The following is a 23,436-nucleotide window of genomic DNA, read 5'->3' on the forward strand; positions in this document are numbered from 1 at the left end:
ATAGAGTTTCGTTGTGAAAATTTAAAAAAACTTACACGGGAATGGGAAAGATGTAGTATATACTGTCCGATAGCTCGAGAAACTGTAGTAAACTGTGTAGTATATACTGTCCGTCCGAAGTCGAGAAACCAGAGGCGATGTTAATTAGTTGTTGCAAATAAAAGAGACTTCTTTCAGTGGATTATGCGAAGACGTACCATCAGATAGATTTCAAAGTTTATTACTAAGCCTACGGGCAGAGCGTATGGGTTTACCTGACATCATTCCGTGGCTTTTGCATCATAAAATCTCCATGCATGATTGAGGGGTTTGGGACACCAACAAATATGGTTCTTCCCTTGACGTTTTAATGACACATTAACGCGTTACTATTTGAAAGAAGGAAATCTGTGCTGTTTAGTAAACGTTTTTTTACCTGTCTGATATTCTCTTTGGCGATTAGCTTATTACGCGGAAAAAAGTATAATTTTATCGGTTGGGTTGTCATAATATGTTTCGCTTCAATGGTCATTTTGGTCCTCTCAATTGATATTGTTTTTTATACTTTTTTTTTGTCTATGCCGAAATCATGAATTACCCTTGCAGCAATTTAAGAAAAATGTTTTCGTAGTAGAGGACCAGTGGGGAATTATTCATGTGGAGGGGAAAGATGTACAAGAAGACGGAGATTGTGATTTAAGTCAGTGAAATTGATTATTTCTCCCGAAACATTGTTTAGAGCGCTAGATTACACCAACATCAAAAGGAGTGACGTATGGATGTTTGTAGATGTATGCACGTAATTGTTTTTATAAGTTACTTCATCGAATTAACCCCCAAGGTTTTCTGATAGCAGTACTGGTTGTCTATTAATGAATGCTAATTTTCAACGGTTCGAGCAAAAGAGAACCGGGTGGACTACACGTGCTCTCGCGGGAACCCGGGGACAAGTACTGAGAGGGAGGGAGCGTCAGTCGAAACTCCGCCACCCTTGAGGAGGCAGTGCACCGACCTCTTCCCCCCCCCCCCGCCTTCCTCCCAAACATAACACGACGTGATGCATCTCACTTCCCTCGCGATGCGCGCGAACCAGTTTTCGTTCCGAAACCGATTTCAATTTTCGAAGTCTCTCGCATTGGGGTTAAAACCTCTGTCGAAAAATGGACCGGCGGGTGGGAGATATTATTTTTTTCTTGGTTTAAATGGGGAGCGAGGGAGAGAAGGGTGCTGGGCAACCCATCGGGGGATGATGGCGTGGGTGTGGGCTAAGGGGAAGAGGAAGGCGGGCCGAGGAGAGTCTGGCAAGAGCGGGGGGGGGGGAGCCGGGGTGTGAGGGCGAGTGGCGTGTGCTGTTTCCGCTAAGTGGTTCAGAGTGGAGTGGAGGACCCTCCACACTCACCCACCCCTCCCCAACCTCCACCGGCCGCCCTACCCTTTCCCCAATTTATGGATGTTCGATGTGGTGTTAAGTATCAATGCGTCCTGTATCGATGTTTTAATAAAGCATGCAGTTGTGGGTTTTCCCTTATCGCGAAATTTTGCTCCATTAAGACTGTCTAAGGCGAAGCTCGGTCGTGCTTCCAATCTAAGTCGCTTCATTTCTTCTATTTCTTCTACCTCTCAATATTGTCCTGTAAGCAACCGCTAGTGTCTGAGACGGGGTGAGCCTACGCTAGGTGTACAACATCAAAGAATGAAGTTTTCTGAAATTTTAGTCACAATTCCTATGGAAAATATGGCAAGTAATGTAGACATACAAACTGCAGGCACAATTAGTGCGATATCTAGGTAATATATATTTCTTTAAACATTCAAAAGGAGCTGTTAGTAGCGAGAAGGTCAGTATATAAGGTTAGATGAAATAATTACAACGATGTAAGTTCCTTGGAATGAAAAAAGGGTAAACCTTTTTCCATTCAATCCCGTTCGGGTACAGTTATTCTGATCCCATGTCGTTCTTGAGAAAAAATGGCATTTTAAATCTGCTATACTTACACTTAATCTCTCTAATTTTACTGTCATTGTATCTCCTACCATAGTGCGATGGTGCTCTTTTGTACATTTGCAACGATTGCTTAGGAGACCTGCTTCTTACTTTCCTAACTGCTCGATTTGCGAAACACTTTTTTCTTTCATGTTCGGCCGAAATCAAAATCGCACGCCACTGACTTAATGGGGTCAGAATTGTTTTATTTTTATTTTGGCACGTGATGCTAGCATTGTGTTCATAGGTCATCTCTTTCTTTGATTATGAGTTGTTTCCGTGATGTTTTATACTAAACTCATGCAAGTGCAGTGAGTATGAATGATCAAATGCGGAGCACCTAATTTCTTGAAAAATATTCGGCAAAAGAACAACTGCTCGTATAAACTTTCTCATTTCCCTGAAAAAGTCAAGAGACGCATTACGTCTAGAAAATGGCAGTTTTCGGGGGCTTGAACTAACGGAGTTGAATACCAATTATCAAGGGGTGCAATCGATTAACGAGCGTGGAAATTAGGGGTGTCATTTATGGATTTGCAGCTTGTTGTAACCCTTCCTGAAGAAGAGTTTTTCTCATCAGACGTTAAGTAAGTTAACGTCTTGTTTATTTCTAATTTTCTTGTTATTTTGAAACGAATATGCGCTTTGAAATTCAACATTATTTATGCACGCAAACGCGAGAATTGAACAATGCTACAAGTGTAATCCGTTTATCTAGACCGGAATAGGAGTATGATTTTTGCACTGTTAAAATTCTCTCATTTTTCTCTGTTAATCTCTCATTTTGCACACCCTTTTCGGGTGACTCCGCTATGGTTACCGCTGCGTCATATCCCGTGGTTTAAATAATTTATTTACAAGATTGATTGCCTATTAAATCGATTGATAATTGCGGCAGACTCGTTCTTCAGTTTGTCTCTCAAATGCACTATTTGTCGGAGATCCCGCAGCAATAGGATTTCTTCTTGCTACGTATTTAAACAGTCGCGTTTTGATATAATTATTGTTTTCAATGCATTTACTAATTATTCAACATCTATCCAAACTAACGGAGGTATAATTAGCGTAAGGTATAGTTTAAGTATCGGAAGGTATAATAAATAATAAGGCGGAAGTATGTATGACGTCATATAATGTGTACAGCGTGGCGTCTCAACAGTCCAATTTGTTTATGATTTGCATTTTGTTAATTCTAATCCCAAGATTTAAGTCGTACGACTCGTTTTCTGATTTTCTTCTGATTCGGAATTCAGATCCTCCCAGGGTTTTTTGATTGGGGAGATTGTAATATTTCGAAAAATGTATTCACTGCTTTTGCTCTGTTTCTCTGTCGAGATATATCGATGTGTCCGTTCTGGTTCCCAGGCGTTGTATATCGATCCGTATCCTTTGAACCTCCTGCGCATCCACTCCCATCCATCTCCGTCCTCTATTCCCCTGAAAGCCATTATAAATCCACCCTGCTCTCCGACCGGCGAGCTTTTCTCCCCCTTATCCCACTCCCCCGCCATTTTAATGCCTTTTTTTCTCTCTCCCAACCCTCTCCCCCGACTTCCATTCCACGACGAAGGCAGTGCCCGGGCCAAATTTGCTTATCTTAAATGCATCTAAAGGCACCGTAGCTTCTTAGATTTATGGAGCTTTCGTTCCTAAGAGAAGAGAGAGAGAGAAAGATGCCCTCACGCTTTTCCACTCTCCGCGTACACTTATTTCTTTTTTGCTCCAAATTCGAGTGTTTTTCTCGTTCCCCTGTGGTATGGGTAGGGCATGGAGGTAAACGCATCGATGGGGTTTTCTGGGGGGAGGTCCAGCGAGGGGCCCATAAGGGTTGGTGCGGCCCCGACGGAAAGGGTTAACTCAGTCGTCCGTGTTACTTTTTTTCATCTTTGAAAAAGGCAAAGAAGGAATCGTGGAGGTAAGGTTATGCCCTCGGGGGAGTGAGATTTCTATTTTAGGAGGTGAATATGTTAGGGGAGGGGGAGGGAAAATGGACGTCCAATACTCCCAGATTCATCTCGTGGCGCGCGAGGCCCTATTCAACCAAATGTGCTAATAACTGCTCATGTTTGGAGATGCGGTTTTAAAAATAATGATATGCCATTTTTCCTGAATTAAGCTGCAGTCGGGAGACATAGTGACGAGCATGCAAATTTGCCCGTGATATTGGATTATTTCCATGTTTTATTTCGCGAAAAAAATTCTCCCATTAATGAATGGATCTACATCAGGGGAGTAGACGCCCTTGCGGTGGCATTCGAAATAATGAAATGCAGAAGTATGCACCGTGGTGTTATGTGCGGTGAAAATGTAGAAATATGCACTGTGGGCTCATTTTCGCAGCGTAGAACTAAAAATATGTCCGTATTTAACGCATAAAAGAATGAAAGTGTGAGTCATGTCGTTCAAAATTTTAAAAAATTGGTAGTGCCAAATTTAATGATTGCTTCAAGATCATCGGTGGCTATATTGACTACTGTTAACTTAAAAATGCCATCTAGATAAACGTATGCAATAAGAGTACCTTAAGGTGGTTCGAATCTCTCTTAGAAAAAGAAATTCGTCTATCTCCCTGATCTGCACAGTATGTCACAATAAGTGTAGTGTACTTTGCGTTGTGTTTTAATGTTTGTCTCTGGGCGAATGCAGTAAAACCACACTTATTGGTTCAATGTAATCTATTTAAATTTATCAATTAACATTTAACATATGAGCATTTGTCGAATCCCGAAATTCCGACTTAATAATATCCATCTCACATTTACTAAGCCTCTTTAGCCTTAGTTTGGGCAGAAAGTGAATTGTGAAATCGTCTGAATTGGCCATGGAGAATATGAGTTTTTTAAGGATAAAGAATTGCGAGGGAAGTTATGAACTTGCTAGTTTAAATCCATTGAGGGCGGAAAAATTAGGTCGTGGAAGTAGATGTGGAAGTCACAGGACTTAAAAGTTGGTAATAGAAGGGAAAATGTGAGCTGTTTAGAGAAAGGAGGAGAGTACTATACTCTCTAGACAGCATGAAGGCAGATATGAAGTGTGCAGAGCTGAAGAGGGAAATTTTTTGGAAGGGCCAGAAACAGGAAGTCCGTGTGATACTTTATATGGAACAGTAGTTAAGGACCATCCAAAACCTAACTTTGATAGGTAATAATTAATGATGATGGCTCTATATTGTCAGAATTGAACGCCCAGATAAAATATTCCACCTTGGCAATTATACTTTTTCCATCAAACAAAATGTCTTACTTCAACATCCTTTTTTCACTTTAATTTTTGGGATAAAGACTTTTTGTTCGTAAAATACTCCTTTTACGAATATATAACACAACATAAATTCACATCTCTCTACGGTGACTTTCATTATTGAAGAGTGATGCACGAGGCCTTTTTTTCTCTAATTACTCTTAATACGCGTATTTCCCTCCCTAAAGTTAATAAGTCCGTGAGTGTTCAGCCGAAAAACGTTCGTATTTTGAGTTATTAGACTTTTCTTCATTAAGTGAGTTATAACTTCATATCGAATGTATATTAAAATTGCCATATCACGCGATGACCCACTTATTGCGGCACGAGTTTCCACTTTGGATATGAGCAGTAAGAAGATTGCGAGCTGTCGCTTTTCAAGGCCACACTGCTCCACGATGGTTCGCCCAGATCGTATGAGACATTTCATCTCGTGGCCTCCCATCCAATGCCTGCAATGCAGATATTGTTTGGTGGACATCCCTCGCAAATACGAGCAAGAGTGCATCTGGTGCGGTAGGCAACATCCGTCGATCAGCGAATTAATTTATTGGCCTAATCTTCAGAAAACACGACCGAGACTAACCATTCTCGCCATCTTCGAGGTTTCAAATCTTCCGGGTGGGCGGTGATTCCGGAATTGATGCACTCTGCTCGCCGATGACCGAAACATTAATCACGCATGTTGGTGAGCTGGTGTCGGTCAAAGATCGAAAAAAGTTTGACATTGATCCCCGGAAGTCTGATGCTGCAAAAAAATTATATTTTCCTTCTCGCATCAATTTTTTTCGAGTCGACATGGGACGCACTCAAATGCACTACTATACAGTATGACTGTATTCATTTCTTCTGGACTCGTTGCAACAAGACTCCACTTCTCAAAGCAGGAGGATAATTTACAATGAGCCGAATTTGCTTGTATCATATTTTTTTTACATTTAAGTACAATTTTGATAAAATTCACAGTGTTAAATTTATGAAGTTTAAAATGGCTTCTTTCACTTCAGTAGACTTATAAATTGACTTGTGACTTTCAGAAATTAATATTATTTTTGGTACTCTTTCGATGTCAATAGTCTAATGATCAGTATCATTTTATTGGTTTTTATTAATAAAAATGCTAAAATTAAAGTGACGTTTCACGATCCATGACATATTCCTTGTAAAAATATTTTCAACGCGAATGAGTCCGTTAAGCGATTAAAACAGTAATAACAGATCCTTGATGAAAGAAGACACTTTGCTTTTCCATTTAAATTTTTTTTAAGTGCGACCTAGGTTTCTTTACCGCCTAACATCTTCAGGACCTGAAGATGTTACGCTATAACGAAACCTAGGTCGTAATAAAAAAAATTTCATGTGGAAAAGAAATGTGTTTTCTTTTATCATGAAGGATTTCCACCATGTTGCGCTTGAAAAACTTCAATATCTTGCTCTTTATTCGGTTTCGTACTTGACGAATTGAAGAATTTTAAATTGTGAACTGGGTGAAGCGGACGGAGATATATTCACAGTGTAATTAATTAATATAATCCCCTCGCTCTCGCAAAGGGTCCCTTGAAGGCACCGAGGACACCTTCTAAATTTGTACCCAATGTCGGACAGGATTCTCCGTTTGACTTATTCCTTGGTTCCTCGTCTTGACCAGTAGACAGCCTTTCTTATGTGCGGATACCTCTTTTTCCTCTTCACTCATTTTTTCGGTCTTTTCCATTGAATCGTAGTTGGAATTTCGCCCCGTATTAATTGGTATCGTTTGAGGTCAAATAAAATTAGCACTCTTTCATGTTATCTAAAAACTTAAATACGGCGCGTGTTTCGGTTCCCTGAGCCATAGTTTGAGTGAGCGGGTGAGTGATTTTTTGTGTTTAGCGGCAAAAGTGATAAATATATACTTTACGTTTTCCGAAATGGACTTCTCCCACGTGTATGCCCTATACTGGAGACGGAGGACACGGCGTAAGTATGACTTGCCCTGTTGGTTCCACCCATATTCGGAACGGCATAAGGAACCACCCTCAGGTGATCAGCGTCTATTATCTCTTATGCTAATTTTTTTCGGTATTAGCTAGGAGGTGTTTACAATGAACACGCAATCTATAACTCACCTTAGATTTAAAGATTTCTAAAAAAACACTAATGAAGCCATTTACGGAGATGTTTCCAATTAAATCTTGAACTTAATTTTTCACTGCGTTGCCGTTTTGAAATTAAATTTTTTTGGTGATTCAGTGCATTGTTTACTTGCGTTCATGCTTTCGCCCAATCCTTCCGGAGACTTCATCAGGCAGGAATGCGAATTAAGTAACACGCGTCATTACCGATATATCTTCTTACGTCTAACTACTTATGGCTAACATTTATTCAGACAAACAATCCATTAAAAGATGTATGTGGTAAATTGAATGCAATACTCATGAGTTTTGACGCAGTTCCTGTTTGCATAAGAGACTTGTCAGTCATAGCTCACCAGAGATGGTCCACTCGGGTATGCTTAAGTGATTAGGAGACATGAAAAAAGGAATGATATGCTTTTGTCTTAGAATTTATGAATAAGTCTAGTTTTAGAAATAAAAAAATAGTATTCTTAAACCTCAACATAATTAATGGCTACAAAATTATTCACGGGCACGTATTAATAATACTCTTATATCATAAATGGAAGCTAAACTCTTTGACGTGACACAATTCACGGCAATACCACAAACCCCCCCTCAGGTGATATTCACTTGTGGATCCCCGATGGGTCAATACGGTTTTCGCTTGAAAATGTTCTAAAACAAGTTATTTTTTGTTGTTCTGTACGCGTGAAGGCGAAAAAAAACACGAGTGCACTGTATGCGCAAATTATGGTAGTGAAAAATAGAATTAACAGTTCACGATTATGGTGAAGTCTTTTAAGCCGTAAATCCACGGTAGTCAAGAGTAGTATCCAAAGGAAAAGAGTAGAAACCAAGTACTTATGACCTTGATGAAATACAAAATGAATCTTACGTATATGACCCTCACTACTAGTGAGAGAATTTTGTTCCACGAGTATAAGATTATCCACTGTGGGGTACGTTGCAGTCTTTAAATTGGAGCGACTAGGGTTACGAATTTCGCTTGATTTCAAACCTTATTTGTTGGCGAAAAAAGATAAAATCAATTTTTAATTCGTATATGAATCCCACTTTCCTCCTCAGAGGTTTTCTAGATCCTCTACCGTTGGGGACAATCTACACGTTTAGTTTCTCGCACATAGTCCCCCACTGCATTCATTCCCCGCGGCAGAATAAGCGTCCTCCGTGCCACTGGGCCTGGGTAATTTTCGGCGAGAGCATGCTACAATTCGAGTGTACCAGCCAGGCCACGTGAATCGGGGATGGATCCCTGCAGAAAAAAAATCCATTGGCTTCTGGGCGCCCTGTAATTGTATATCCCTCGGGTTATCAGCGACGCGTGGTGCACTTGCTGTCCTACTCCCCCCTCCCTCCGACCGTGACCCATTATTCTGTCCCAAGCCGCCCCACCCTCAAAAGCCACCCAAAACCCCCCGTCCTCCAGCTTACGACACCCTCGTGCCCGTCTCACTCAAATAACCCGCCGGCCACATTTGTCCCCTCCCCTCATCTCCTCCTCACCCTGACCCATAGGCGCCACATGTTTACTCACGGAAGGGGTGATTTTTCAAAAACCCAACTCCCGCTGGCCTCAGCAGTGTTCGTATGTGAAGCCACTCCCTAAACCGATGCCGCTTTTAACAAGGAGTCTGCTCCTTCCATTTTTTTTAATATTCTTTTTTTATCCTTTCGTAAGGGGATGGGGGTTAGATGTATGCGTATGCTATGGGAAAGGGATCGTTACCCCTTCTCATCTCTTTACCCCAGCCCCTCCTCATCTTACAGTTCCATTTCGGAGCCACCCCTCTTGCTCGCCAACCCCTCCTCCATCTCAAGCCCTCCTACTGACGCCCCCCCCCCGGTGGCCAGTGGAATGGTTTCGCTCAGTGCTTAGCGCCACCACATGGCGGCGTTTGACGTCGAATTCCCCTCTCCTCCCACCAACCACCCCATTCTCCCGGCTCCTTCCTTGCCCGCCACAACCCTCCTCCTCCCCCCAGCCATTTCATCCCACCCAACCCTGTGCTTCAGCATCGTGCGAGCGGTTTTTCCCCACCCTTTCGAATTTTTTCGTTCGTGTTTTTCCAAAGCGTGTCGGTCTCGTGAGGATGCAACGCTCTACGAGTGCCACGCCGGATCCCTCCAGCACCCGGAGGATATTAATTGCGGGAGAGTTGGGGCGGGGGGGGGGGATTATTGACTTTGACGGCAAAGGACCCGGTTGTTTTCAAAATTTATATGCCACATTAAAGTCTCTCGCACGCTCTCCATTCCTCGATGTGCGTTTTTTTCGATGGGCTCAGCGATTTCGTGGACGCCTGTGGTACGGGACTTTCGAAAGGAAACCGTGCTACAATTAAAGAAAAAACTACGGACTTATTAAACTACGACAGTCACCGGCGCATGACGAATCGAGTGAAGATAAAATTATTTCTCCCTTCTCTCGGCATTTATTTTTTTTGGGGATTTTGCTGGGGTAGTTTTGCGTCACCTTGAGACTCAAAGAGTGTCTGCCAGCCAATGAGGGACAATATTACGAGAGTTTTTCACCGTTCTCCATTTATAGGCACGCCCGTGACGGCCGGCAGAATTTCGGAAATTATGGCACAATTGTATGGTTCAATGGTTGTGTCTGTTATTCGGGTTGACGACTTCTTTCATTTGTTCTTCCGACTGTTACCCAAACCGAGGACAGATTTATTGAAACAGATTAGGCTATACGGAGTCATTCAGAAAGCATTATAATGAGACAAATATTGAGAAAAAGACTATTAAGACTCGTCAATTCTTCAGTTTCCTGTTATGTAGGCCATGTTTCGTAACGAGGACGAAAAAAATAAATATCCAGTACTAATAGTATGATTATAGATGCTCAATTGATTCAGCTGACTGTTGGTAAAAACACCATCTAACGACAACTACTTCTTGTAGCATTCTGCTCTGTAAAAACTGGGAAACATGTTTCTTCATTTTTGGTATGAAGATAAATCGTATGTATAGAATAAAAACGTACCAATCCACGTTGTTGCAAAGGGAAATAAAAGTTTAAAATTACGCACTGAAATTTATTGCCGTGGGGTCTCCTTATCCGTAAGCGCATCTCAAAATGGGAGTTGGCTTTCTCGCAGTGGGTATCACGCGTGTTGGTTTATCAGTCAAGATACGCTCACTCATTTTAGTGCTCTTTGTGAACCAGTGGGTAAATGTTTTTCAAGCCCAGATTCCCCGTATTAAATTTTCGTGGTCAATTTATTTGACGGAAAAGAGAGACATTGTTCATCCGTCTTGATGACGGTCGGCCTAAGACTCATCAATCAGAAATTAATGTTGTGTGTTTTCGTGTTGATGCTAGTTTTAGTCATCCGCAGTGACGGATTGAATTCATCTGACTTTGTCGCTTGTGCCTAAAAACCTGAACTTCCCTATGTGATCAACGAATAAGATAGAATGACTTTTCAAGAGCGTCATGAATATCTTTGGAGATCGTATGCTCAATCTGGAAATAATGTCCAAAACGTTGACACGGACGTAAAACGATGCAATTTTTTTATAAGGTCTTTAAAAACCTAGTGTTGGAAGTGGCAAAAATACGTGATACTAAAAAAACTTACACACATACGTAAACACAAAAATTGATCCTCAATTGCTCGTAATAAAAATAAAATAAGGGAGGCTCGGTGTGGTTGCGATTTGAAAGTTAACAGGCTTCCTTCCCACACGGGTTCGAAGTCTGGCGGTGGCAAGATTTTTCTAAGTTATCCCCGTCATTACTTACGGTGCCATGCGGAGAGTGCTTCCAAGTGTAGTACGTCGTCCGATTGATGGTGTGTGAAATTGTGGGCCCCTTGGCACCTTTCTTATCAAGAGTAAGCTAACCTCCCTCGCCGAGTTTCTCACCACCCTTCCTACATTCCCCGAACGACCCCAATCAAGGTATTCTACTTATTTTGAAATGTTTAACTTTTTGGAATATACCTAATGATTATTTACTTCTTAGTATCGTGTAAACTTTCTACTTATTTCTTCAGTTCTTCGTCACTTCTGTCTGTCTCAATGCTGTTAAAATGCCCGCTTTCTTGCTCCATCCACCCCACTCTCTTAATGTTCTTTCATCTATCTCGGACTTCAACATCATACCTCAACATTTCAATGTTTTCTCCATCCACTTTCTCTGCCTCTTTTTGATTTCTCTAAGAAGCTTCGTCTCTTCGTCCGCCCTATTTAAAACTTTGCCGTTAATTTCCCTCCCTCTTTCCAAATTATTCCCTCCATTTGCCGCCTCACCCACATCTCAAAAACACCCCAATCTAAGCTCATCCTCTTGAATCAAAAACCCGGTCTCCCATCCTTAAAGCACAGTACTCCCTTTTGAATATACTCCCAGTATTGAAGCCTTTACCAATATATTCGTCATTCTACATATACACGCTTATTTTGCTGACGCAATTTTTCTCCTAATGGTACCATTGAAACGCCCCATTTTCCTCTAAAATGGAACCCAAAAACATGGAACTTCTCCACTCTTCTATTTAATTTTCTCTTGACTTAGTTTAGCCTGCCTTGCGTGCTTTTTGAGATACTCATTGCTTTGGTTTCCTTGTGGTTATACTTCGTCCCTAATGGTGCAAATAACTTACCTCGGTATGTTGGTCACCTCCACTAATAATTACTGTTGCTACATAAATAAAAGGGCGACTAAGAAAGAAAAAGAACCGACGCAAATGCACTCTCGTTCGGGGTGTGTGTGAAACGCAGTTCAGATCAAAGCCATTTGAGAATGCATTGCGTCCTCACTCTTAATCAGTCTCGGGAAATTTAGCAACGCATCTGTTCAGGCGAGTACTCCCGCCTTGGTTCTGACGAGGCGATCCCCAGGGGGGGGGGGGTTTAACCTATCTTTTCATTCGAAAACCCTGGAAATACACCTCCCCGCTTCCACCGTTAATCCAGGGAGGGGGTTACAAACATCTCCATCTTTTCGTCCGAATACCCTGGGCATGTCCTCCCCCCTTCCCGCCGTTATTATTTCGGGACTAGCTTCCGAAGAAGGTGGACCGCCTGCTGGACCTTTCCTCTTCGGGCAAAGTCAAGTGGACCGCGCTCTATTTTGAATGTGCCCTCCCCGGCCCACCCACTCTCCCCGCCTGCTGGACCACTTCATCGGTGGCATATACCACTCGCGCTCGCACACGCGCACACTTGAAGTCGGTGCCCCCGTGGAACACGGCGAACACGGGTCCGCGCGACCTCGAGTGCCGCTGAGAAACGAGGCAGGAGTCGTCCGCTGCCCTGAGCCCAGCCAGCCAGTCGTATTGACGGCGGAGCACGAATCCGACTTGAGCGCTCAAGCACGTAATTCATCCCCGCCTAGGCGAAGCAAGCCGCGGCTAACGAGGCTTGGAATAATGAAATGCTACATATCATTGTGGGCAACGCAAATAGAATGTGACAGCTAAGACGCACAGTTGGTCGATTGCTTAAAAAAAGAAGGAAATATGTTTTCGTCATTTTCCTTATGAGTCTCGACCTACGGACTAAGAGTGTTTGCAAATGTATTTTACTTTTACATAAGTGGACGATAAGTAATTGACCCTTCTGATAAAATTTTCTGCGTAAAATGTGATTCAAACAGAGTAATCAATTGGTGAAGGGAATAAATGAAGAATTTCTAATGTTTATTTGCACAAAATCGGTGATTAATAACATCGCGTCGCTATGTTGCGAATTGGAAAGGGTTATTGGTAAATGTTGCCCTGGTTGTACTTGGCGTTTGCAGTTGACTCCGCTGCTATTCTAGGGCGAAAGAGTACTTATTTAAGAATATAACCTATTAAAGTTACTTTTAGTAAAAATAAATGTTTGCTCACTTTCAAATGTTTGGCGATAAATTCGCTTTGATTCCTTAAACGCGATTGCGGGCATGAACAACCTCAAGGATGAATCTAATTGACAGAGCTACTTAAGCCTTTATCTACTGAGCTTAGGAAAACACCCTTATGTAATTTATTCCCGTTTGCCATCCTTGGAAACCATCCGTTGGAACTATAAAATATTTTAAACGAATATTAACGTAGGAAATGGTGGTCGAAGCATTTTACTTGGTGTGTAAACGTATCGCCTGTTGACGTTTCCGTGTCCATTGCCTCCCCACTGCCTTCTTCTCAGACTGATAATTGTATGTAAGTGCATACGCAGCCAAAGTAATGTGGTTCCATCAATTCCCCTCAAGTCATTTCATCAGAAACAGCTACCTCGTCATCATTTGCTAGAAGGCAAGTCATTTAGCTTGCTTTCCCCAATGAAGGTTCCCCAATCTTTACTTCTATCGATAAATTTCTTCACTTCATTGGTTCCTTGTCGTCATTTCATTCATGACCTCAGTCTATTCCCGGACAGACCACTGTGTTGCTTCCATTTCAGTAATGGAATCACGTATTCATCTTCGTACGCCCTCGATAAATGTCAGACTGCACGCGTGCTCTATTCCTCGGGAGCTGAATACTAAGCTGTCAGTAATGCTCTATTCGCCCTTCTGTTTTCTTTTGGTAGGCTTTCTGAGGTCATTTTTGCATCGTGAGTACGGTTAGTCAGTTTTTGATTTATTAACTTATGTCCTCTGGTCCGAACCAAAGGATGCAGCTGAGTTATCGGCAGGAAATTAATGTTAATTGAAGAGACTCTCAAGGAAATACTTTGACACGAGCATTCCGGTCACCAAGAGGCAATCAATAGGACTATTTCACAGCATTCAATTTTCATTAGTGTAAGTTTTGATTATAAAAGAAGAAAATATCAATTTTTATCGAAAATTTTATCTAGCTGAAAATGAAAAAGTTTCAGAATTTTCCTAAATGATTTGAATAGGCACGCATGCATGTAAGTCTGCGTGTGTTATGAGTGCGGAAATTTAGTATAGTTATGTTTATGAATAAAGTGAACATATATGAGTTGTAGGCTGACGTCCTAGTACACCACAAACCACACCCTTCGCCATTCAGGTATTGCGTAGATGTAGGTTATAAAAATCAGTAATTACTGAAGGTACCGTCGGTAGGTGTCCTCATTACTGATAATCTAACAATCCCTCCCACACGCCCTTGTGGCGACAGGCAAGGTAGCGTGCAGGCGTAATGAAATAGCCATTAAGTTCCCTGATAAATTTTATAGAACTTGATGCTACCTACATCTGTATATCGCGAATCTCCAGAGGGGACCGTGAAATCCCAAATGCCAATGGGACCAGTTGAGCGTAATTGGTAGTTTTAGGAGTGAACCAAAGTGTTGTGCTTTTCGGATTTCGTTTGAATTCCCCGTGGAATGGATGTAATATGACCGGAAGATAATGGAGGTTAGCTCAACGATTCTGGGAGCTTTGCTGCGTCCGCTGTGTTGATTGATGACGCTTAGGAGAAAGATAAAAGGGTCGGATTGCATTTGCTGCCATCTGGTTTCTTCTCGTCTATGATTTCGTTCGGCGCCTGCTTAGTGAGCATATTCGTTGGCTCCTCGGGTTGACGAAATTAGCGTACTCTAATTGGATTTCTCTGCAATTTCAGCTGGAACACTGCCGGGGGAGGGGGTGGGGTGGACTTATTTATTATTTGTTTCTTATTGCGAAGAGGCGTTCGTTATGACCCGTTTCACTATCGCCTTCCAGTTCGACCGGTGCTATTAAGTGGAAACCCTCCGTGGCTTTTCATTGGGTGCTCAAAGCCTACTGTCTTGCTAATCTCCCACAAAGTAACCGAAGGAAGCCGAGGGCATATCTCGACTTCATTCGCGCACGATTTATGACTTCCGATAAAGGGAAAAAAGGTTTACAGAACATACCATGAATACGTGAATGGCTTTTCGTGAAAACCCATAGGTCATTCCACTCGGAATAGGGTACGTTCCTGTGTTGTTAAAGTCTCTTGTTACTATAAAACCATGTAGAATTTTTATTTTTCGTTTAAACTTTTTTCTCCCAGTTAACATTTTATCGCGATTTGCATAGATGACTTGACGTCAGCTAAATTCATTTAAAATGACAGGTAAAACAAATGTGGGGGAATTATACCTTGTCAGCTTCCTGAAATTTTAAGCTAAACCTTCTAACTCGTTTGATGACTGTGAACTATGGGGAAAAGTAAAAGTTAAACTAATGGCTACCGTAATTGAGCAATGAAATTTACTGCAACAAGGCAGTTTTAATGAGTATTTATCAAGCTCATTGAGAATCTCATGGAACGGCACACTGTGTTGCCTGAGCAGCTTCAGTTCGTCACGGCCATTTAGTTGAATATGCCAATAAATAAATTGTTTTTGTCTAGATTTTTGCAAATTCCGACTTTAATCGTGTCTGTTACCATTATGTATTCCTTCCATCTCCAAGGAGATATTTACGAAATACTCTTCTGTTTATAATTATGATGAGGACCAAGTTAGCGGGAAGGAATTCCGCCATTTATTGATTATCTCACTACAAGGGAATGGGTATTTAATATTTATTCATTCTATGCAGGACGATGAGACGACCTCATAAATCACAAAGAGGTGTATTTTTCGTTCTCAAATTTCAAATTAAACAAGGTGACATTTCAAAAACTTTAATGCATGAAATGGGGTTATTCCGAAGTAGGCCATCTTACCCACACTGACCAGTAAGTACTTAGCGTGTAAAAAATACATTTAATTTAATTTGAAAGATAGAAAGTGCGTTTGATCGATGTCTCCCCTCGGAGTCCCCCGTCGGAGTGTTCGTTTTCTGGTCCCCTAATGATATACTTTTGGTTGTCACGCCCTCCATCACGATTCCGAAGAAGGGGTCGGGTGGGTCTTGCGGAAATGTGAGGGAGTGTTTTCGGCGTGTTGGATGCAGAAGATCGTACGCTCTCTCCGCTGGGTACGGGGACGGAGGGAAAGGTGGAGAGAGAGAAGAGGGAGAGGTGGAGAGAGAGAAGAGGGAGAGGGAGAGGTGGAGAGAGAGAAGAGAGAGAGGGAGAGGTGGAGAGAGAGAGGGAGAGGTGGAGAGAGAGAAGGAGAGGTGGAGAGAGAGAGGGAGAGGTGGAGAGAGAGAGGGAGAGGTGGAGAGAGAGAGGGAGAGGTGGAGAGAGAAAGGGAGAGGTGGAGAGAGAGAGGGAGAGGTGGAGAGAGAGAGGGAGAGGTGGAGAGAGAGAGGTGGAGAGAGAGAGGTGGAGAGAGAGGTGGAGAGAGAGAGAGAGAGAGGGAGAGGTGGAGAGAGAGAGGGAGAGAGAGAGGGATAGGTGGAGAGAGAGAGGGAGAGGTGGAGAGAGAGAGGGAGAGGTGGAGAGAGAGAGGGAGAGAGAGAGGGAGAGGTGGAGAGAGAGAGGGAGAGGTGGAGAGAGAGAGGGAGAGGTGGAGAGAGAGAGGGAGAGGTGGAGAGAGAGAGGGAGAGGTGGAGAGAGAGAGGGAGAGGTGGAGAGAGAGAGGGAGAGGTGGAGAGAGAGAGAGAGGATCACTTTCAATTCCTTATCGCGCCTCCATAATGTGCGCGAGGATTGGGCTCGGGAGGGACTCCGTAGTCGTCATCCGCGCTGCGTCTGCTCAGAATCAAAAGGTTCGGGCGCCGAGCCAAAAGACAACATCACTGTGGGGGCCGTCTCGAACAACACTGCGCTGTTTGCACGCGCTTGCTTTCCGTGCGAGAAGCATTTCATATCCGAGTTTTGAAAACAAGCGATATTAAGTCAATATCAATTCCCATGGATGATGAAGGAAGGAATTTGGCGGATCTGATAGCGGTGGGGTGGCCTCATCTCTTACTAATCCGAAGGTTTAGTGTTCTATTCCTGCCGAAAAGTGTTCCGTGTGCGTTCGTGATTTTCCTTATTGCAGCCCGCTGTAATATTAATTTAGGTAGCTGCCCACATCGGATCAAATTATTAGATTGTTCAATTCGGATTAGTTGTCACTTTAAAGAAATTACACTTTGTAAACCGTCGCATTATTTTCCTTTCTCTTTTTATATTCAATAAAATTATCAACTGTGAAGGAACGGTGAGAGATTCGTTGAAGAAATAAATGATCTTTTTGATTGGCTCATTTCATTATGGTAATCGCGTAAACGTGTCTAGGAACTGTTTTTTGCCCGATTAGACTCATTCGTGCCGAACCTTCACTTGTCAATTGTTTTGAGTCGTGATACATTTAATCTTATAGTGGACCACCCAACCAAAAGTTAAAATGAAGTTTTGTTCCTTGGAATACTATTCACCAAAACATAAAAAATAAATGTCCAGCCCATGAGCAACTTATTTAATATTGTTCGTCGGCGAATAAATATGATAATTCTCGCTCTACACAAGCATGAGAAGAATTTTCTATTTTAATTAAATAAAGAATATTTATTGTTGGGCGAAAGACATACGAAGTTGAGTTAACAAGTTATCTCACGCAACATGCTCTTAAGAAGCTCCTCAATTGTTTAGCAAATCCATGAATACAGAAAGATGCCTGTTTTGCGCAGGCGAATTGTATTAAATGAGAGATATGGTTTACATTAAAAAAATATGAGATCATATTTGTTTAAATTCATTAATTCTTAGGCATTCTACTTATCAAATGAATGTGTTGGACGGTTCTTGAGGACCATTACCAATTTCAAATCTCTTGACTGACTTTCCTACTCGTCCCAGTGCTTTCACATTGCAAACACTATTTTGAAACACAAGAGGAAACGACCTCCATTATGGCCGCCATTATTATCAATATCATATCTCGATTATGTTCCCATGCCAAAAATATGGATGGCTTTTGAAATATAAGTTCACTGTACAATAATTAGTATGAACGTATTTATATCTTGGACTGTAAGCCGTCCAAAAAGGATATACTACCTTGATCAAAAATTTCCCGGAATTTATTCAGAAAATTAAAAATACAAGTTTATTCATCTAAATCTATATTGTCCCCTTCAAAGTAATCCCCATCGACTGCAACACACTTATGCCAGCGCTTGATCCAATCCTCGAAACATTTTTTATATTCGGTTTTCGGTATGTCCATCAGTGCTTCCTGCGATTTTTCCATTACTTCCTCTCGGCTGCTAAAACGCGTTCCCCGTAATGGTTTTTTAACTCGATTGAACAGAAAGAAGTCACAGGGAGCCAAATCAGGTGAATTCGGTGGCTGTTGGATGGTATTTGTTGCATTTTTCGTCAAAAAATTACGAATAATGATAGCACTGTGCGACGGTGCGTTATCATGGTGCAAAATCCACGAGTTTTCTGCCCACATTTCTGGTCTCTTTCGGCGAATTGCTTCACGCAAACGTCTCATAACGCCCAAATAATACTCTTTGTTTACTGTCTGGCCTTCTGGCAAAAATTCATGATGTACTACACCGTTGTAATCCATGAAAACCGTCAGCATTGCCTTCTTTTTTGACTGAAAACGACGTGGTTTTTTTGGTCTCGGCTCATTTGGTGAACGCCATTCACTTGCCTGATGTCTGGATTGCGTGTCGTACTCATAAACCCACGTCTCGTCTCCAGTAATGATCCTTTTGATGAATGTGGGATCGGATTCAGCCTCGCAAATCATGTCTTTTTCGACGTCAACACGGTCTCTTTTTTGCATGAAATTGAGGTCTTTTGGCACCAACTTTGCTGCTACACGACGGAAACCCAAATCATTAACCACAATGTCTTGGGCGGATCCATAGGCAATGTTCAAGTCCTCCGCTATTTCTCTGATGGTTAATTTGCGGTTATTGACCAACATTTCTTTTACTTCATCAATGTTTTCACCGACTTTCGATGTCGATGGTCTGCCACTGCGTTCATCATCTTCGATTGACTCACGACCACTTCTGAACCGCTCGTGCCACTGGTAAACGACCGTTTTTTTTAGAGAATCGTTGCCGAAACACTTTTCCAACATTTCCAACGTCCGTGCGCCACTAAATCCGTTTTTTACGCAAAATTTAATACAAGTTCGTTGTTGCAAATTTAAATCCATTTCTGAAATTGTAAAAAATCGCCAACACACACAGAGATAGATGTACTCTTGGCTACGTAACTTTTGCAAATGTCAAGTTATGACACTAAGATTTAAAGGGAATATCAACAACAGATGTACCAATTTAACAAAAAAAACAGAACTCAAATCGGAACGATGGGAGCGCCACACGGTGGTTATTCCGGGAACTTTTTGATCGAGGTAGTATTTCTGTGATCAGGGAGTAGTCATCAAGTGCGAGACAACAAATTTGATTGAATCTTAGACAGCGAGCGAAGTTTAGATCCTTTACTTCAGGACTTGGTCCTCGTTCTTGCATTGACGGAGATTGTAGCTCTGAAAAGGGGGATTAATGACTGGGCAGATGTGAAAGGTAATGTTTATAAGACACGTTGGCTACTTGAATTCGAGTCCTGGCTATTTTTTTACTCGTTGACGAAGAAGGTTAGAAATCTTAAGGAGAACCAAGCTAAATCCCCTCTGGGGAAAGTGACTCAAGTGCACCTATTTGTTTCGGCATTTGAAAATTGATTTGGTAAGAGGATAAGGCCTTGTTTGGGACACGGATGTTTAGTCACGGAATCTCCTCGTTTACCTATTTCGTCGCCGAACCGAAAGAGCCATTAACTGTTGAGTTCGACTTGGCGCGGTCATTCATTAGTCTTCGCATTTAGTGATTTAAACGCGGTTGCGATCACGATTCTGACGATCATAGACCAAGAATGATGAACTATTCTAGATGAACCTGTCGCTTCATCTAGAATAGTGACTTATAACCATCGCACGCTTTTCATTGTTCTTTAAAAAAATTAGATCTTTCGAATTCAAACTGACCCGAATAGCAACCCTCGTGAAATTTTCATTAAAATCTCTTATGCGAGTAAGAGTGAATGTGACGGGTATGGTGGAGGCATTACTCGTATGATGGCCTATGGTTTAAGAAGGGAGCAGTTAGGAGTAAGAATTTTAGAAAGATATTGAACGCTCGAGATTACTTATGACACTGAGATAATTATGGTGGACGGGTATTCTATGAGACTTACAACCTCTATATTTTTTTAATTCAAAAGGCAAAATTTAAATTGTTATTTGAAAACACCTAGCATTCATTATACGCTATAAGTAGATGAGTGAGTTTACATGTGTTTAAATTTATGTCAAGTGTATTTCTATTTTTATGTATAAGTTTATATTTATGCATAAATGACCGTTGTCCTAACATCCCCTGCCACACACCCTTGGGGCGGCTTGGAGTATTGTGTAGATGTGGATAAGGAGAGAGACATTTCTAATTTTATATGATATCTTGCTAATCATCATTAGGGTGTGTGGCAGGGGATAAGTCAACACCGGGATTGAGCAAAAAATAAAGTTTTAAATTATTAGTTACAAAAAAATATGTGAAAAATGCAAATAATTGATGCAATGCTAATAAAAGTACGTGCGCTACATCAACTGAGTATGGGAGACAACTGGCTTGTGACCAGATGGAAAATAATTTTAAGCTAAGATGAAATAATTACAAGGTACTAAGCTTTTTAGAATGAAAAAATACCATTTTATCCTTAGCGAGATCTGATTCAATGATTCTGTATTTTATCGTTTATGGGAAAAATGATATCCGGATCTCACTAATCTTTATTTTCATTATCTCTCCTACCGCAGTTAGATGGGGAAAAATTACATCATCGCTTAAAGAGACATTAAATAATCCAATTTATGCTAGAGGTTTCATCTTCGATTTAACCTCAATGTCTAAGCCTCAATTTTTAATTAAACAGATGGTGATGACAGAATACGGTTATTGGACGATTGACAATTTTGGGGACAGCTGTCGTTTTCAACGGTAGGTAAGACAGTGCAGAACACTAGTTATCTTTGCCGGAGAAAGGAATATATTGCAGAAGTTGCTGAAAGTGATAAACTCCTCGTCGTCACGGTCCCGTTAGCGGTGCCGTCGGCACGTGATCGAACGACGTGTCACGGTCAGGATAATGTTGGAACAACGTCGAAGGGTTGTAATCTTGCAACCCTTACCACGCTTTCTCCCTTACTCCTGCCTCCCCGCATAGATTCCGATCCCTTGCGCAGAGAAATTACAGTTGCTCAAGCGGAACGGAGGCTAGTACTCGCCTTATTAATTTGAAGACGTGTTGGTGGCTACATAAAAATGTTTTGCTTCGGTTTAATATGGTGTCCAAATTGCTTTTCAATTATCAGAAAAAAATTAAATTCTTCCTAAAGGAAATAAGTTTCAGTTTTGATGCGCTAAGTTCTAAGTGCGAAGGTCGAAAACACCCGTCCATAAATCCAAAGAGCGTTATGCTGCAAAAACCACTTCCCTAATTTTAAAGGGATTCAAATAAAGTGATTATTTTTACAGCTCTTAGAGTTTCGTTGTTGTAGCATTGAGTTAAATGTTAAAGTGAAATAGTGGATCTCTAAAATCCTCATTGACAAATAATCTAGCTTTGAATGAGGTGGGTATCAATGCTAGAGATGTCTACAACAGATTAAATACTGTGTGTATCATGTTGTAATGGATGGAAAATATTATAAGGAATTCCATAATACTAAGAAAAAAAAGACCAGTTAAATATTTGAGAAAGCCAAACGTCAAGCGAACATACATCTGTAGGAGTATATAACTGCGGAAATTTAAAAAATAAAGTCGCTGAATATCATCATCAACTTATCCAAGGCACAGGCGGAGACAAACTAATTGGAACTGAAAGCTGGTTCGTTATACACTGAAATCGCCGGCAGTGAAATTTTTCCAAAATCCTTTTCCGTTTCAAGAAATGACGTAGCCAAAATAATCGGAGCCGGTGTTTTAATTGCAGTTGAGAATTCTTGCTTCAGCAGAGCAGAGATAATTCCAGATAGAAGTATGGAAAGTGTTTGTTGCTCAGTAAGAACTCCCCAATCGAAAATAATCTATGCATGTGCATTTCACTGGCCACCGGACGATAGATTTAATTCAATTGTAGAAGTAGAAAATGAATAAAAGTTTCTTATCCCAAAATAACATGTGAGACATGATAATCAGTCGATATTTTACTGTACCATTTTAATTGACTGAATACAATAAAGCTGCACAATATGGAATAGGACGAAGATACCTGCGAGTCGCTTTTAAATTCTTTTACGTTTATTCATACGCATCAAATTTTCATTTCACTACCTCGGAACTATTATTGAATGGTTAGCCACGTACGTACCCGAAAAGGTTTTAAAAAGAGAAACTATGAAACGAATTATCGACCGTATAACAGTAAATACTGCGTTTTCCAAACGAGGTCAGATATTAGAAGCCCTGAGGAAAAATTTACTGTTTTTAAATTGGAACTAAAATGGCGACGTATTAATGAATTAATTTGTTTATTTCTGAAAGATAGTAAACACCGAAGTTACGTAGCTTCTCTCTCCTTAAGTTCTGCGCTCAGCAGTCAAACAGGTTCATCTCAAGTAAATTTGTATAACATATTACGGAGTATAGTTGGAATGACGTGGACGTTATAAAATGGTTAATGCGTCAACGTTTTCTCACGCAGAGATGGAAAGTATGCGAAACGATATATCTAGTGGCGAACGGAATGAGATCGTTTTGGATTTTAAGTTATCTAGAGCGATTGCCAAGAAGGAATTTCGGGAAGTTTTGGTCGAATTAAAAAGGAAAAGATTAGGTGAAAATTTAATCAAGACTCCTAAAGCAAAGGAACAATCTATGAATAGTTGATTCACTCAAAAACGATAGAGGGGAAAGGGCAACCAGAATTTCAGATAAGGTCAACTTATTAAATTCCTTCTTTCAAAGCACTTTTTACCAATTTCTCACGGGATATATCCAATAGATAACGTCTACTATATAATTTCCGCCAACTGATGTCCGAGGTTGAAATTTTACACAAAGGAATAGAACGCTTGCTGATTAACATTGATAAATCCATGGGCCCGATTAAATACCAGCTAGCATATTCAAGGAACTATTTGTAGTCTCGGAAATTGCGCCCTATATGTAAATCATTCATGTAGCTGGTTCAATTCCCCTGACAGGCGAAAAATTTAAGCTTAGAAAAAAATTGGTTAATGGTTTTCCGGAACGAGGCAACCAATCATTAACAGAAATTAATGGAAAACGGAAAATGTAACACCTACTATATTTAAAAA

The sequence above is a fragment of the Hetaerina americana genome, unplaced genomic scaffold (genome assembly GCF_022747635.1).
Source record: "Hetaerina americana unplaced genomic scaffold, ioHetAmer1.1.p SCAF_11, whole genome shotgun sequence".
Classification (NCBI taxonomy): domain Eukaryota; kingdom Metazoa; phylum Arthropoda; class Insecta; order Odonata; family Calopterygidae; genus Hetaerina; species Hetaerina americana.